Source organism: Falco cherrug, chromosome 7 (assembly GCF_023634085.1).
Source record: "Falco cherrug isolate bFalChe1 chromosome 7, bFalChe1.pri, whole genome shotgun sequence".
NCBI lineage: Eukaryota > Metazoa > Chordata > Aves > Falconiformes > Falconidae > Falco > Falco cherrug.
In genome coordinates, this window is record NC_073703.1 from 66,035,406 (window position 1) to 66,052,904 (window position 17,499).

The 17,499-nt window shown below is 40.6% G+C and overlaps 1 protein-coding gene across 21 annotated transcripts in view; it reads left to right on the top strand.

The window, feature by feature from the left end:
- The window catches only part of NRXN3 (neurexin 3), a 1,022,219-nt gene that overhangs the window by 374,155 nt on the left and 630,565 nt on the right, over window positions 1-17,499 (top strand). The gene's annotated exons all lie outside the window — the stretch shown is intronic.

Below are 17,499 nucleotides of genomic sequence, written 5' to 3' on the forward strand. Positions count from 1 at the left end.
TCTATTACTGCTAACATGTAGCCAGTTCTACTGCGAAAGATGGCATAAATAAATTGTAACAACTCTGATTCAACTTTAATACAGGAAAGGAAGGGAAGAAGCCTATTTGTAATGATCACCAAGATTTTTGGAGGCTGATACGCAGTTGGCCAAATCCTATACTGGTAGTTACCAGAAGTGCGTCACAGGATTCTGCCACAGCCTCACTTTCATGAAAATACTGATCATAGTCCTAGAATTAGCAAAATATTGATGGCATAAGTGTGGGTAATATCGCTGCCTTTTTTGTGATGGGCATAAAATTAACCTTGTTTAGCTCCAAGTTTTGTTATACTAAAAAGAATGAAAGTTTGTTGCTTCCGATTTATTATATTATGATATTTTGCTGCTTAGGGTAATTTTAGATTAAGGGAAACTTCCTTCCTTCATCGTCATTGTCATTGAAAGCAGCACCAATAAAATTGACCAGTTCTTATTGTAATCGAAGTTTATAATGTTTCTCTCACTGGTCACATTTTGATTTATTTCAAGCATATTAAAATGCTCTGCACAGAGCAGATGAAGCATGAAATCTATATGAAAATGAAGAATAGGGTTTTTTTGTGTGTGTTTGGGGGTGTGTGTTGTTTTTTGGTGGTGGGGTTTTTGGTAGGTTTGTTTTTGTTTTTTTTTTCTTTTCTTCATCATTCTCATGGAGCTTGTTTTCCTGAATGAACTGAAAACATTATCCAAATGTCAAGATTTTTGCTGCAAGTGTGGTAGGTTTGAAGTTTCCAGCTCAACACACTCACTCAATGGTAATTTTTTTTAAAATTTCTCAGTGGCTGGGTGACTCCTCTAGCAGCACAGCAGTATTCTACAGGGAATGCTGTATCCAGCAGGGCTGCGTAGAGAGAATAATTTATGAGCCCAGATGTCTGTGTGTGCTTTGGCTGCAGGTGCCGGTACCCAGTTCAAGCAAACTTCTTGACTCTGGTGGTACTCCATATGCCTGTCAAAATGAGGGCTAAGCACTGTCTTGTGGTTCAGCTGGAGATTTTCTAGATTCTTCTCACTTCATGTGCTGAGGAGCCTAAATACATCTCCAGAGAAATGTAATAATTTTGTGATTTTGTGGTGGTGTTTTCCCGCCTGTGAAAGGGTTGGAGGGTATGTTCAGGCTGCTTACTGGAAAGTAGTAAAGAGGAAGATGGAGTTCATTGGCAGAGCTATCTGAAAAAGGACTTGAATGTGAACAGGTTCTTGACAGTATAGTGCTGGGCTACCACAGAATTTATGCTTTATAGGAAGCAAGTTACTTTTGCGTAGTGTGGACTGTACCATAGGCCTCTTCTGACCAACACAGAAACCAACCACATGCTCTGCTTCCTTGAACTTACTTCCTTTCGTCTCAGATGAAAACAGCTGATGCTGAAGCTTTGTGGCTTAAATGCCATGAAAAGCCCAAGAATGAGACTGAGGGGACGACTCAGCCTCTGCCAGGCTGTGGCGGACACTACTGTTCTGTGTCTCTGACAGCTGCAGCAAATCAGACCATCCTAACTTCAGTATTCCTTCCCAGGGCTGAAATCCACATAACGTAGTTTATTTAAAACATTTGTTTCTGCCACATGCATCTGGTTACAAAAGTATGGTTCAGGAAACCCAGTGATAAAGCTAGAGATCAGGTTTGAAGTAATAAGAAAAGTGTGCTTGTATAAACATGTCCAAAGCATCCTTATTAAAATATATCATACGGAATACCTATAGAAATGTTTAATACCTCCCAAGATCAGAAGTTTCACAGCATATGTATAAAACTGATACCTTTTCTAATAATGCATACGAATATGTGGATAATTCCTCATAACAGGAACAGCCTGGAGTGGATGTGGGAAAGGTGACAGGTAGGTAGGCTAAGCAGGTAGGGACGATATTTATTAAACCCAACTATCGGAAAAAACCACCAGTGATATTTATTAGCTGATAGGTAGCCACTCCTAACCAGTTAGGCATAAATTCGGAAAGGAGCTTCCATGGTTAAGTACTGAAATGCCTTGATTTTGGATAAAATCCTTAAAAGCATATTAGCCCAAACCTGACCTGTGGCACTGTAACGCGCTGAAGCAGCCATATGCGAATACAGGGGCTGTAAAAACTAAGGGCAACGCTTGGAAGACATGATGTTACTTTAAAGCCAAACCCTCAGCTGAAGCAGCTGGAACTTGTCTAAGATTTCTGAGTAGGAGTAATTAAGCAAATAGAGAAGCAGTCAGTTTAAAACTAATATTAGAATTGCATCTGATGTTCATTTTATAACCAAAAAAAATTACTTTAAATCTCTAAAAGATCTTGTGCTTTGCTTTACCATGTATCCAGCTGGATATTTTTTGAGCTGAGTCAAAGTAACCAGAGAAATCAGTGTGTTTCACAACCGCACAAAGAGTGACTCTGGCAAGGGAGGTGTTTGAGAACAGGACAGAGGAACTTGGGCTCTGAGGTTTCTTTAGGGGGCCAAAGGCCTGGAGAATGTTTCTTACCAAATTGCAAAGTGTAAGTACAAAGGGTTGGTTGTGGGAAGGCATTCTACTGATTGGGTGCCAGCCAACTCACTTGCTATGGGTAACAGAAAAGTAAAAGATACTTCCCTGTTTCAGGTAAACTTTGATGCAACATAAGGAAATATTTATTCCTTATTTTGAGAGAAGTATTTTTCTGCTTTGCCTTTCCAGGCAGCTCCTTTTGTCCACTTTCCTCAAAAGGAGTTAAAATAAAATTCTGTTCCTCTTTCTTGCACCTCTTTTCATGGCTTTTAGATGTTGTCAATTATTTCTGTATTGTAAGGGGAAAAGAGTCCAGATTTGTCATCTTGATTGCTGAAAATACAGTTTTCAGCAGTCCATTAGGAGGTTATAAAGATGTTTTTTCTATTTTAGCTCTAATTTGCAGAGGTACTGAGCCTAGTGAGTCCCAGTTGACTTTCACAGGATTTTAAATCCTCAGCATTTGTGAAGAATCGGATCTTAAGGCCCTTGTCCTTAGGAGATCCACTGCCAAATACTAAGGGGAAATTTTCAGAACTGAAAGTATGACAAGTGAGAGGTACTGTATATTTTTTTCCAGTTGTGAGGTAAATAAAGTAAATGCGAGTTCTTGCGACAAGTATGTCTCTGTATGAGCAGGGCTATTACCAGTCTTGGTGCTTACTTCTGAACCATGCAGTGTACCTAACGGATCAGGTTTTCCTATGGTATTTAATCATCATGATCCAAAAAATTTATGTCTGAGAAAACTGAGGCTTTCAGTTACTTTTCTTTGAATGCAAAAAAAAAGTGTGGTTTAACTTGTCACAGATATATCTCTGGGGATCTGCATCGTGTTTAGACTCAATGGCCAAACACAAACTTGTTTTCATATAAGATTGCTGCTTTCACTCTTTCTGATTGGACCAGAAAGGAGCTTTGGGAGTGCAGAAGAACTTGAAGATACCTATAGAACTATAGATCCTTATAGAACTGCAGTTATAAACTAAAGGAGGGATGTATAGTAAAATATTTCAACACACTTTCCTTTTTTGTGGGGGAACGGTAGCTTCATCTACTACTGGGCAAGGTAATGGATTGCTTTATTTTGATATCTTTTTTTTTTTTGGTCAAAGCACTGAAAGTATATTTCATTCTGTTTCATAGTGGAATGAGATTTGAGCCTAAAATTAAAAATTCTTTCTTAGGAGTTCTTAAGCATATTTTTATCTTTGGAGTATTCTTCTTAATGCTGATGATTTAATCCTTACAAGACTGCAATAGCTGTGGCATTAGTATCCCCATGGAATTATTAAAAGACAGAGTGGAAGTCATTTTATGCAGAAACAGTAGCGGTGACATTATGGGCTTTCAGCCCTGCCCTTACAGAGCACCATTATCTGAGCACTTCTGATAGTGATGGAAAGCTTTGTTGCAGCTATTCAAGCCTGAATAGCTGTTTAGCAGAGAGGGAAGTATGAGCAAAGTGAAAGTTACAGCATTCTTACTCACTGTATTACCTTACTGCACTAGTGATATATGGAGGGATCCAGCTTCCACTTGTGCAAGAAGGGTCAGTGTGTAAATTTATTGCCAATGCACTTTTTGGAAATTTGCAGGTCGCGTACTGATTGAAAGTGTTTAGCTGCTTTTCAGACTACAAGTATACTTGAAATTGGTCTGTTAGGGATAAAACAATATCCATGTGCTGTGAACACTGTTAATTGTATCCATACTGAAAAAAACCTCCTCGCGTTCTTCCTCAGGTGACAATATTTCTAGATCTTTTGCTTCCAGGTAGCAGTAGGTCTTCTGAAGCTGCAGTAGGTGCTGTGTAAAACCTGGACAGATTTTGCAAGGGCAGAGAAGACAATAGAGGAAGAGATTTCCCAAGGGCATTGAAAGCACATCTCAAGATCAAGTGTTTTCTGAAGAAAATGATCTGAAGTACTAACAAACTGGCCAGCATACAATTTCCGTAGCTACAAATACAGAGGTGAAACAAACCCAAACCCTATTTCCTAAGTGACAGAGACTGCAGGCAAGCCTGAGTTGGTTCTTGCTGTCACTGAGTGGAAGAAAATCTCACAACAGAAAATCAGGTGGTGGTTACAGTGTTGTACATTGTTCTACTTGCTGTTTGTTTAAGAATAGTGTAGGTGTGGAGGCCATAAGGAGCCATTGTGCTGTGGCAGTACGGCTCAGTGGGAACCGTTACGCTACAGAGACAGTTGTTTCTATATCTCTTTAGTCACCGGTCCACTGTCCCATTCTCTTCCTGATTGGCTGACTCATACTTCAAACTTATTTTTGTCAAGCACTGAGAATTCTGTCTATAGCTTCTAGGATCTCCACAGTAGCTAGAGATGGAGTCTAGCACCCCAAATAGCACTCCCCAATCCTACCTCACTTCCACAGCATTCTACTGTGACCAGCTCTTCTATGTTCACAGGCAAGAGAGACCAGAATATTTGTATTTGAAAAGGATGAGTCAGTTTGGGTGGGTGAACCAGTTCACATCCAGAACCCCATTACTACCTGATATCTATTCTAACATCAGAGAAATACCAGTATGTTGACATAGTAGACAGGTAGTCTAGCCTGGCTTTGATAAAAAACATCACCTTGGTGCCCTCAGAGCAAAGAATATTACAGAATATTATTATCAGCTTTCCAGTAGTGTGTGGCTAATGATAGTCACCTGCTTGTCAGAAAGCTTTAGCATCAGAAGCCATGAGTGGCTGTAACAGCTTTAATACCTTCAGTACAAAGGTATTGTGCAAACATATATAGTGCATGTGAAAGAACAGTGAGTTCCTGTTTATTACCCACAACATTACTCTTAATAAACTGCTGTAAGATGCGATGTTTTCCAAAATATTAAAGGCCAGATTGTCCTGCCGCTGCAATTTGGTGGAATCACGGCAAGCAAATCTTTCCCTTTTATGTGTGGCAATTAATTGCTTGAAAGAAATCAACATCCATGGGATATGTGTAATTTTAGATGTAGTTACTTAGATACAGATACCATCAATTCAATAAAAACCGCCACACTTACAAACATTAAAGAAAAAAAAAGATAAATTGAAATAAAGAAAATTAACTTAAATGAGCAGGAAGATCTGGACATATTTACAAGAATAAGTGTGCAGTGTTGTATCCATAGATAATCAAATCTTACCATGTATTTGAAAGTGTTATTAGCAGTTTTTTCTCTCCTCTTCTTTGAATTGCATGCATTTGTCGATAGTTTCCGTAACAGCACATTGAAAGAGAGAACTGTGTTTTTTATACCACTGCCTATGTCTTCAGAAACAGTGAGAGATGATGGACCTGCTCCTTAAACAAAAATGAAACAAACACTCAGTCTCCTACACCAGCAATAACTGGACTGCTGTAGATGTAGTTAGTATGTACAGTTTTATAGGCTTGGGATTTATGCACTGTACTTCAGTCAGTCATGATTTCCATAAAATGACAGAATAATTAGGACAGAATAATGAGGTTATTAAGAAATGATATTGCTTTTGCACATGATCACATATCTCACTCTTCTGGATGGCTAAAATTTATGCAGACTGGGTAACAGGTTGCGTGGTTTATGATATTCTCCATATGTGTTTTGTGTTTTTTATTACTACACATCAGAACTAGATAGCTACCTTACATACACGGCAAACTGATCCCGCTCTGAACTTTTCAATGTGTGTTTTCAACACTGCATTCAACTTAGCATTTTGCTGCTGCTGAAGTAGTATTTCACTTCAGCTGTTTGAGTCTGCAAAAGCTGACATTTGCTTACTTGTGTTTCTCTAGAATACCTAATGTGTTTTGTTGATGATCATACTCATTTTACTATGCCCCCATTATGTAATGCTGATCCTACTTTTGATAAAGTAGGCTTTGTGTGATAGAGCAAAATAAGTTGAAATAGATGTGGGAGTTCTCTCATGTTTCTGTGTTCTGACCCAAGTTTGAAAAATTATATCGGATTAGCAGAAGGGCGACTGGTTTATGCTTGTAAGAATTTCAGTGGACTTAGTTGCTGTAAGAACAAATATTAAAGCTAAAATTTGCTTGTGTCCTAAAGAAAGAATTAATTCTGTAAATAAAAGCTAAGTGGTGATGGTGACCCTGTGCCACAGCAGTATGATCTGTTTACCCTGTGAAATGGTCTGCTGAGTTCTACATCAGCGTAGTTTCCCTTTGGCCTGCGCATTGGGAAATGTCATTTCAGCCGTGACTGAATGCCTGTTCAGACGGCTTTCTTCTTTACACTCAGTGAGATGTCTGGAGTTGTGTCTCTTGTTGTTTTCCTTGGCAAGTGGCAGCAGGTCAGCGAAACACCATCAACGTTCAACTTCACAGCTTTGGTGAGGTTCTTGTCTTGGAATTTGAGATGACACTGAAGTGGATTCTTCCTTACTTTCTAAGTTATGTAATTATAGCATAGACATCTTTATGAATATTCATATGATTATCAGTTCTATAGGTACAATCAGAATTTTACTGGTTTTAACTGTATCTTACTCATGGTATTTCTTTCCATATAGAGATACGTATATAAATACATATATATGTATGTATGTATTTATAGGACCTAGTGCCACCCACATAAATGGGAATCTGATCCTGCTTCTTACTGGAGAAAAGGCAATATTTCTTTTGAATTTGAATCAGGAGCACAAGACAAGTATTATCAAGAAAAGAATTGTAATGTGCCTCCTGTAGAAAAGAATGAAACCTTGGATGAGGTTTGAAAAGACATGGTATCTTAGCCAGGTAAAGGAGGCATGGAGGAAATGCAGAGGAAAAATATCTTGTGTCAGAAGAGACTAAATTATGTGTGAGGAGACAGAGATTGAAAAGAGGCCAGTTTTAAATAACCAGTGAAGGTGAAAGATCTAAAAATAAAGAAAGAAATTGTAGTTTTGACAAGGTCAACTTTAAATGTCTCAAAGTAGAGAGCAATCATTTTTCCACTGGATCTTGAAAAGGCTGGGGAACCATCAGAGGTATATGAGAGGGGAGGGTGATATGGTTGTGAGAATAGAACACTGATTTTTTTTTAAATTTTTTTTTTTTTAAGTGAACAAATCTTCTCAAGTTAGAACAGAGAGAGAATGAGGACTCACACTTCTGATCTGGGTGTATAATATGTAACACATGGCAAATTGGCTTCCAAATTCACTCAGCTCAGTCTTAACCTGTTTGTTTTGGAGCCCTCACGTACCTTGAGGATAATTGTTCTCTGCCCTCCTGTAAATAACCCCAAACAATAGCAGAGCTCTGGCAGCTGCTGCTTTGATCAGAACATACAAAACCATGTCGGTAAGGCAGCAGCTTGGGAATATAAAAGAGGAAATCATACTCAAAAACACAGCATGTGTGAGCGCATGTAATTTTTGGTATAGATTGGAGCCATTTTTCTTTACCTCCTGATTCCTGGAAGAGATTTAGTTTTTAGAATTGCTCTGCTGCAATTGCTGAACATTCTTTTGTGCAGTGTGTGCATGAACACTGAGTCTATCAATTGGCATATTGCCTTTAATGGTTCTGCATGTTTTTGTGTCTTTTCAAAATTTATCTTGCGAGTCCGTCACTCATTTGGTCTTTCAGTCTGTTTAATCTTTTTATGGTTTATTGATTTGTTCATGCCAAAGGTACAGAAGAAAGAAGCCATTTTAACTGCTCTCTAAATAGTGGGAACAAGCCGACTGAGTGTATATGTCCTGCCTGTCTTTTCAAGGCAGGTCTAAGAATGTGTTGCTACTCCCCCTGAAACCACTGGCAAAAAAAAAACCCCAAAAAACTGGGTGTTTTTTTTGTGATAACTTCATGGGGTCTTGCATATCTCAGGAACTCTCAGGAAGGGTGTTAGAAACAAACAGGTTGAGGAAGGAGAGCTGTTCACCATGAAGTGAGCCTCTTCATTACCAGGAACTTTTCTCCATTCTTAGTTCTTTTTGGGGAAAAAGCTAAACTCCTAGTGACTGACCTGCGATTGTGTTGGTTTAGTGCCTGGCACACTAAGGTCAACTTTGCTTTCCCTTGTCTATGCACCTTGACTCACTGCTGCAAAACATTTCACAGGGTTGCAGGACTGCTAGTGTCATTGCAGCCTGAGGTTTTGTTTCACAAACACTGTTCTAAATGCTTTAAATTTTGGATTATTTTTTTCTCTGGAAAAGGCTGTGGGAGAGAGTTGCTAACTAGCAGGTTGATTCTGAAATAATGCAGCAGTAATGCACAGAAATTTTCATCAGGAGTGAATATTTTTTGGCCTAGATGAAAATAAACACCACATTTAATAACCTGTTCCTAGCACTGCTCATTGAGCTTTGCTTTCTTCCAGACACTCTGCATCTTCCATGTCTTCAGCAGCTTTTTCCTTAAGAGCTGCAAATGAGACTGGAAGTGTCAGTAAAGTTCAAGCTCTACCACTGTTGGGGAGCTTGAGACAAAAGCTGGAGTGCTGATGTAGGGAACTAAATGCAGGCACAGGAGGTACGTCAAGTCACACGAAAGACAAGTGGTATGGAGTCCCAGTGAACATAAGGGCAGATGTTATTCCTCTAGCTGTTATGCAGGATCATTACTGTCCTGCATACTCTGTCAGATGCAGCATTGAACACCAGCAGTGCAATGGCTGCTGGTATCCAGTGCCCTTTCTCCAAGTCTTTGCTCTTAGTTATTCAAAGGAGAATTCCCTCTTTAGTAGTAACAAGAAAGGATTTCACTTGTTTCTTAATAGAACGGACTGAAAAGTCTGGCTCCCAGCTCTCTGAGCCATCATTTAATTTTTCCTTTCTTGCTAATGTTATTCCTTCATTGCTCGTATGACTGGCATGCTCCCCCAGAGGGCCAGCACCGAGGCCTGAACTCAGACTGCTAGCTGAGCCCTGTGCGTTGAGAGGTACCAATGTCTCCATTGTAGTACAGACAGTTCCTATTTTCAAGCAGTTTTACCCTGGGCCTGTAACAGCATCAAGACTATTCATGTTGGCTTGTGGTTCTGGTCACTACTATTTTGTTACTGAAGTGTTCTGGAGAATTTTCATACTGTGCAGTGCAGGCTTTATGAGCAAACCTGCTCAATCCATGTGCCCTTCTAAAGTCAAATCTCAAGTGTGCGACAGCAGACTGTCCTTGGTGCTTTTTCAGACAGGCTTAGATTTTCAAAACTGGTATTTAACTTTTGACATGTATGGATAAAAAACATCAAGAAGAAATAATGCAGAAGTATCCTCTCGTTCAAAAGTTATACATCTCACTCCAGTCTCCCCACAGACAAAGGTGAGAATTAATTCCCTCAAAGTACTGCATGATTTTGATCCTGCTCTCAACTTCATATTTTTTTGAGTCATCTGAGATTAATCCTATGAATTAGGTTCACTTTGCTCCGTAAAGGGAGTTCTAATTTTGCTGCTAGTTGTTTTTGTCTTGATATTTCTTTCAAGCCAAGAATTCTCAAGTGCCTTATGAACAGAAAGTCTCATAGTAGTGCTAAATGGGACCAACTGGCTACCTGCTGCAGAGAAAAAGCCCACAAGCATCCCCTTCCCACCTGACAGGTCTAACACTACTTTGTTCACTCATAATAGCCTACCTGGTGACAATTCCTGGCACTCTTGCTTGCTAAACACTAAACCGTGATGTCTGTCAGCATCTTCCCCTTTCTATGAACACTGAAAAAATAAGCCATAGGCTGAACTACTGCTGTTAAAATACATTTATTCTCAGCAGGAATCTGGCTTTTTGTTATGTATTGACACTGAATATTTAAATTACAACCTTCTAATCTTTCATTTACAGCATCTAAAGGATGTTGAATAAATTAAAAATAAAATGCCACAATATTCTGCCTTGACAGGGCATCTGACAGGGAATCAACATTTTCAGAAATGTGGGTTTGGTTTTCCAGCATATGTCGCTCCCATCTTGACAGGACATGTACTGTGTTCAATACGCCTAAGGCCATACATGTCAAAAGCTAAATACCAGTTTTGATAATCTAAGCCTGTCTGAAAAAACACTGAGGATGGTCTGTGGTCTCACACTTTGACGGTGTCCCTACTTTAGAAGGGCATACAGATTGAGTAGACAATTTTGCTCATAAAGCCTGTACTTCGGTGTTAGTCACGGACTATGAAGGGCTATGAAGGACGTGAATCACTGCTCTCTGATAGGGTTCTGTGAATAGTATTGCTAGAAAGAGGCCTTGCGGGTTCGGTGATTGAATTATTAACAGTATTGCCCTGATGGGAATGTGTGACTAATAGCAAGACTTAAATTTAGATGTTATGCTTTAGAGCTACTCTTAAATGGTAGGTTGAAGCCCTTTTTTGAGTTTCATTTTGGTAGCAGTGGTCAGTGTGGTGCAAGGTATTGGAGCAAGTGCGGTGAGGTGCCCTAGAAAGTGCTGGGACAATGACCCACAGAAATAGTACAACCCACGTCAGCCCGGATAGTTTATGAATGACAAATTTAACTTTTCCATGAAGTCACCCGTCTTGAGCAAAACACATAGGCATTGAATTGTCTACAGTTACCTATTTTCAAGAGTTCAGTTTGACTGGTACCTCTTTAGCCATTTATTATCTGCTTTGCATCATGTGTTTTGAGGCCAGAAGACACCGTTATGATCTATTCTGACCTCCTGTATGACGCAGGACAGTCATTTCTGCTTGTAACTGCCCTTTGAGCTATGAAGTATCTGTTTAGAAACACATTGTACCTGAACGCATCACTGACTTCAGCACATTTGTCTTAAAAATATGTATCTATGCTAAGGATTTACAAGTCCCTTAAAATCATAAGGGACGTTAGCCAATTACACATGCAATATAGGTAGTAAAGCCATAAATTAAGCTCAAGTTCCTTGAGTCCTGTATCTGTACCTTTTTTCCAAAAACCATGACTGATGAACACCATTCCCAGTGCTCAAAACTAGGCTCATCCCCTTTCCATCTTGGATGACATTATTTGGATCCTCTGGTAGTATTACTAAAAAAGCAATGTCCTGAATTGTACTGCTGGGGTTTGGTACCTGTGTGACTTTACATCAGACCCTGTCTTTTTACAGACCATCTCAGTGCCATTTTTTACTTCTTTATAAAAAAGCCATTATTGTAAAATGTAAAATAGCTCTGCCTGGCCTGCCCCGCACCACATGCGTCCTCAGCAGATGGAGGCTTTGGTGGGAGCTGCGGTCCTCCCTGAGGTTCTGGATAAAACATGGGGTCTCCTACAAGAGCATGGGAGATGGTTTAGCACATAGGATGTTGGCAAGGTATGAAGAAAGTTTACTTGAACTCTTGCTCCAGTCGGTCTCCTCAGAGAGGTGGAAGGCAGTCCTGGTGTAGCTCTTCTGAGTGAGTGGGGACGTGTCTTCATGTTGAGGTGGGACAGAGGGGAACTGGTACTATTTGCGTGGCCAGACTGGATACAGAGCAGCCCTGCTCAATACTGGTAGAGCACACAAGCTGCCTGAACATTCCCCTCACCCACAGGTGTGACCTCTCAGGCTGGAAAAGTAATGAGATCTCATCCTGATGCAATCCACCTGGGACTGCCCGGCCAGCGGCCTTTCCCCTTGTGTCACAGCACCCTTCTTTTGTCTTCAGCCACCCAGGTGCTGACTCCTTTTGCAGGTACCTCGTAGTAGCTTCTAGAAATTTCTGTGTCATGGTATTCTGGCTTCCTTCTCCACCGCCATGCCCTGAGCAGCAGTAATACCTCACCCCTGCCTAGCACGTCCCATTGCCAATGCTGTTGCAGACTGAGGCTTTCCTCATCCCGGCCTGTTGGCACGTTGCATTTCTGCCCTTCAAAACCCACGCACGTATAACATTTAAAAGGCCCCCTCTCCTGTTAAGTAAGAGGTGGATGGGGACAACAGGTGCAGCCCCTGAAGTGCTAGTGTTCAGCTGGAGCTGGGACATTGAAGGCACCTGGTGGTCTGGGGCTGAGGAGATCTGTGCTGCTGCTGTGGGCTGGGCGCCATGAGCTGCTGTGAGGGGAGGCCTGGCCGCCTTCCCCGTGCCCAGCTCGGCTGCAGGTCAGTGGTGCTGGCCCTGGGGTGCTGACCCTGTGGGCTCAGCTGTGCTGTGTGGGGAATGTGATGTTTGGGTGTGTTTTCCTCTGTTGTGCCCTTTCCTCCTTCCTTTTTCCCCTGGGGATTTTAAATGGTAGTGTAAGGTAGGCTGAGAGGAGAATGTGTTGATGCTTTCTCGTTTAGACAGGATATAGGTTGCTTTTGCTAAATTTTTCCCTTTTTTACCTTCTAAAATGGAAATCTTGCTGTTCTTTGTGTGCTTCCAGGAAGGCAGGGACAGGCTTGAGGCTGTCGCTTGGGAGGCAGGGGGTTTGCCGGAGGAATGGCAGAACAGGCAGTGGAAGTGGGGCTTTAAAATCGTCTGTATTCCAAGCTGTAGCCTGTGCTGATCTTTTCCTGTGATACACCCTTAAGAAATGTTTAATAACCTGGGATGCTAGTTAGATGAAGTCTGGTGTTTGCTTATGTTGTCTAATGCTACTTTCAGTAAGCTCCACTGCTGCACTTCTGAAACTTATTTATAGTTGCTTGTCTTGGATATAACTGAATCTACTCTCCCAGCGCTCTCAACTGAATTGATAAGGATTTCCCAGTCAGTTTACGGCTCACCAGGTTCCTACTGCTTTCCTGTCTGAATGTCTCATTGCTGTCTGCAATCCCGTTTATGTGCGTTTTATTTAGCTGAGAGGTTTTTCTCTGTGTTGGCGTGGAAGGGCTGCACAGCTAGGCTTGCACTTGGACCTCTGTGAGCCTTACATCTCATGGTGCAGACTGCCAGCCCAGGAGCTGTGATGTCATGCTGCACATGAAACTTCTCGTTTTACTTCAAGCACACAGCTGAGACAATGCTTTGCACATTTTCCTCATTCTGTAGCTGAAATGACACATTTCAGAGGGCCATATTAGAAGAGGCAGCCCTACCTGAGAGCTGGGAGAACAAAGTCTAAATTGCTTTTTCCTCTTTCCTTTTCACGTGTTACTCATTTCATTGGGACAGGCAGTAGGCTGAGAGACTCCATGGCATCAGTGGATATTATTTCCCTGCCTGACTCCCAGTGTTTCTGAAGAGATGCATTCTCCTTTCTCCCCTGTCCTCACATTCTGCCAAGCAGCATGCATATACGGGGGTGAAAAGACTCCAAGGAAATGGTATTGAGAAAGGTGGTTGAACAAAAATGGTATGAATACAGGAAGCCAAGGAGGAAGAAGGAATGAGAAGGTGAACAAGAAACAGGTGAAGCAGTGGTTAACATGGGGAGAGGGGAAACTAACAGAAAATGGAGACTGAAATCCAATGGGAAGGAAGCTGCTAAGGGATAAGACACGCAGGAATCTTGCTCTTTTGCTCTCTGGCACCTACATAAACAAAAATACTTTCAACAAATGCATAATTAGCTAGTGTGCCTTACAAATACTGAGGCAAAGAAACATTAGAAATATTTACATGCTTATATTTCTAGTAAGAATATATACAATGGGGACGTGAAACCCACTTTATGGTTTTAGGGACATTTCTCACTGGTTAGTGCTATGGAAGAAAACTTATTCTCCAGGTGCCCTCTGTATATGCTGACTTCTGCAACCTGTGAAATGGAATTTGTAAGCTGTGAACAATATAAAATACTACTAACAATATAAGGTCAAAGTTACTGGATCCATTCAGATATCTAAAAATGAGAGAGATATGAAATTAAACATTAGAATTGAAGGGAGGAAATCACTGATTTTGTCTGTCTTCTGTCAGGGGAGTGCGCCTCCTCTTCAGTGTATAAACACAATTTCTGGCTGTGATCCTACATTCATAAATTGCATAGCCAGCAGGAATCCTTGAACTCCTGTATATTGCAGGCCATCAAACTTTACAGAATTGCTTTCATTTTACTGTAAATCTTTAATATTGGGGAAAATAAGACAACTTGGTTTCAGAAGTCTCTTTGAGTTTAAAAATCTGTCTTAAATTTGAACTTCACTGTGAGTCTGTTTGCTACCAAGGAGGACTGTATTTACCCTTACCTTTTCTTGATGGTAAGCTGCTGTTCTTGTTCAGTATTTTACCATTTACTGCAAACAAGGGGCTCTTGGGCTTCTGTTCTGGAAGTTCTTCCTTGAGAGTTTAACTGGGCTCCTGTCATTGGGGAGCAAGGGTTATTTATTTTCTGCATGTACTGTGACTAGAACAGTCTAATTCCAAACATGGTAGTGGCTTTGGGTGTGGAAGCCAGTACCAAAGCACCTTCTATAGCTCTCTTGAGTAAATAATGGGAATAACTTGTAGTTTTTGAGTTTTTTGTTTTGAGACTGGTAATCTTTTGTTAACTGGATCTGTATCCCTGATGGTTTGGGTTTGGGTTTTTTTTCCCTCTGACATTATTAAGGTTTTTCAGCAGTAGGGTTGATGTAATTGAAACTTGCTAGCATGTGGAGAAGTCCTCCTACAGAGGAAAATTTAATACATGCATAGGTAGCTGTGCAGCATTTGGATTGCTAGTGTTCCTAGATCTCTTTCTGACTCGGAAGCTGAAGGATTTCTTTCTGGAGAAAACTAGGTAGCAGGTAGCGTTGAATTTGTCAACGGCTGAGTTATCTGAAGAGAATAAACCTGGCGTTTGTGGTTATAAAAGCATGAGCCATTCATATTGCATTCAAGGAGTATGTTTGTAAGAATGATTTGTGGTTTCCTCCATTTTACATGGCTAGGACATACAAGGGTGATGGAGTACAGTGTTGAGATTAGTTATGCATACTGTAACTTAAGAAAAGTCCTTGTGGCTTTCTGTGTGACACTTAAATGTGCTGCAATGGAGTTACAGAGCATGGTCTGTCTTTTTTGGAAAGAATGAAAAAATAGGAATCAGTTCAAATTGGTAACTTCAGTGCAGACAATTGAAAAAGAAAGCTATAAGAACCAAGTGTGTTTGTTTTTTTTTTTTTTTTAAAAAAAAATCACCAGCAAACCTTCCCCCCCAACCCAAACAACACCAAAAAGCCTCACCAAAAATTTCACTATGGTGAGTAAGTTGAAAGTCTGAAGGATTTATTTAATTACTCAATCAAAGGAAGATTTCAGTATGGAATGTAATTGATGAAGATCTTTAGTCATCACTTGTACTGCAGACAAAGCAGAGGTGATCAGCAAATACATTACTTTGTATTTGGAAAGATGCCAGCTGATGATCTCAGAATAGTTCAGTTGGAATGAAAATGATCAGAAAATGTTCTACATGTGTAGTGTGTGACGTATATATGGGTTTTAAGCCTTAGAGGTCAAATAAAGTTTACAAAAATGTTTTAAAGAGGAAACGATTGATTTGTAAAACATCAGTTCTGATTTCCAGTAAGACCTGGACAACTGAAAATAAGCTAGAGTACTGGTTAATAGCTGTTGTAGTGCCACTGTTGAGGAAGGGGAAAGATGACAGGGTGGATGGTGTGTGTGACACATGCCCCATTTTGATATTTGATCAAGAGCATGAAAGAGATAGGTGTAGTGTCATGAGCAGATAAAGGACACAGCTGTTATAATGTGTTGGTGAACCAAACAGGTGATGGAGAGGCAAATGATGACGTGGGTAAACCAAACAGCCTAAATTTTTCTTGAGTAAGAAGTGGGCTCATTTGGGTGATTGACTTCTTAATACAGCCTGTGGCAAACTCCTGCTTCTAGGAACAAAGACCATTGCTTACTTGGGAAGCAGTGCTTCTGAAAAGGAGCTGAGATTTGTTTAGCCAGTTGGCCATATGCTTCCTCTAATTTTGTAGCTGAGAAAACTGAGCTTTACAAGTAGTAGAATATTCAGGCAGTGGCATTACCTTGGATGTGGCAATGGAGACCATTAACAATGTCAGGATTTCAGTTTTTGTCCTTTGCATCAAATGTAGCATTTCTTAGTAAATTGGGAAGGGTTCAGAAGGCAGCTATAAAAATGATGTGAGATCTTGCTACCTAAGGATGTCTACTTTATGAGTGTCATTACATAGCTTGCGTAGTGAGACTAAGGAAGTTTACTCTACAGAGTTTACAGAAGCGAAGGTTAAGAGGGGACTTGATGGCAGCCTACGGGTACTTATTTGTGGAAGAGATCTCTGATTGTAGACTGCTTCTTAATCTTTTGGGAGCAGAAAATGTCTAATGAGGATTGATGACTGGAAGTGGCAGCTAAGCAAATTGAGACTTAAAATAAGGAACCCATCTTTAACAGTGTGAGTATTAATCATGGAACAATTTTTCTACTCAGATGGTAGATTTCCCATCACCTGAAGTCTCTAAATCAAGACTGAATGCTTCTCTCTAAAAGATAAGCTCTAGTTGAAACTGAAGTTATGGGCTCAGTGTCGAAATTACTGGCTGAAGTGCTGTGGCCTGTGTTGTGCAGGAGGTCGGTGCATATGATCATAATACTCATTCTGCCCTGAAAAATGTATTAATCTGTTCCTGGCTCATCTGAAACTGACCTTCTTCAAACTTGGTGATTTTATGTGTAAATGGATGAGTGATATTTACCACCCCGAAGATACAAGACCTTGGTGAATAATAAAGGCTGTGAAGGCTGCAGAAATACCGTCAGGAAATATATGGAACTGGAAATCATAGTCTCTTTGCTGGTGTGGCTGTATGTGTTCCCTGAAGCTGTAGGAAATTGTGTGTGTGGACTTTTCTCCTGGTCTGCCCCTGCCCAGAGCCATGCCAGGTACTCGTTCTGGGAGCTTCTGTAGCAAAGCCTGGTTGAAGGGGAGGTGGGAACACTCAGCATCACTGAGTGAGATACCTGGTACTTTTTGCTCTCTCTGAACTGGATACTTGCTAGCCCTAATTACAGTTTAGCACCATTAATGATACACGTGAATACTGCTGTGGGTTCGCTAACGAGAGGTTTGCAGTCAGAGATGAAAAGGCAGGTCGGCTTAAGTCCCTGTGTTCAGTCACTTGTACTTTCACATCAC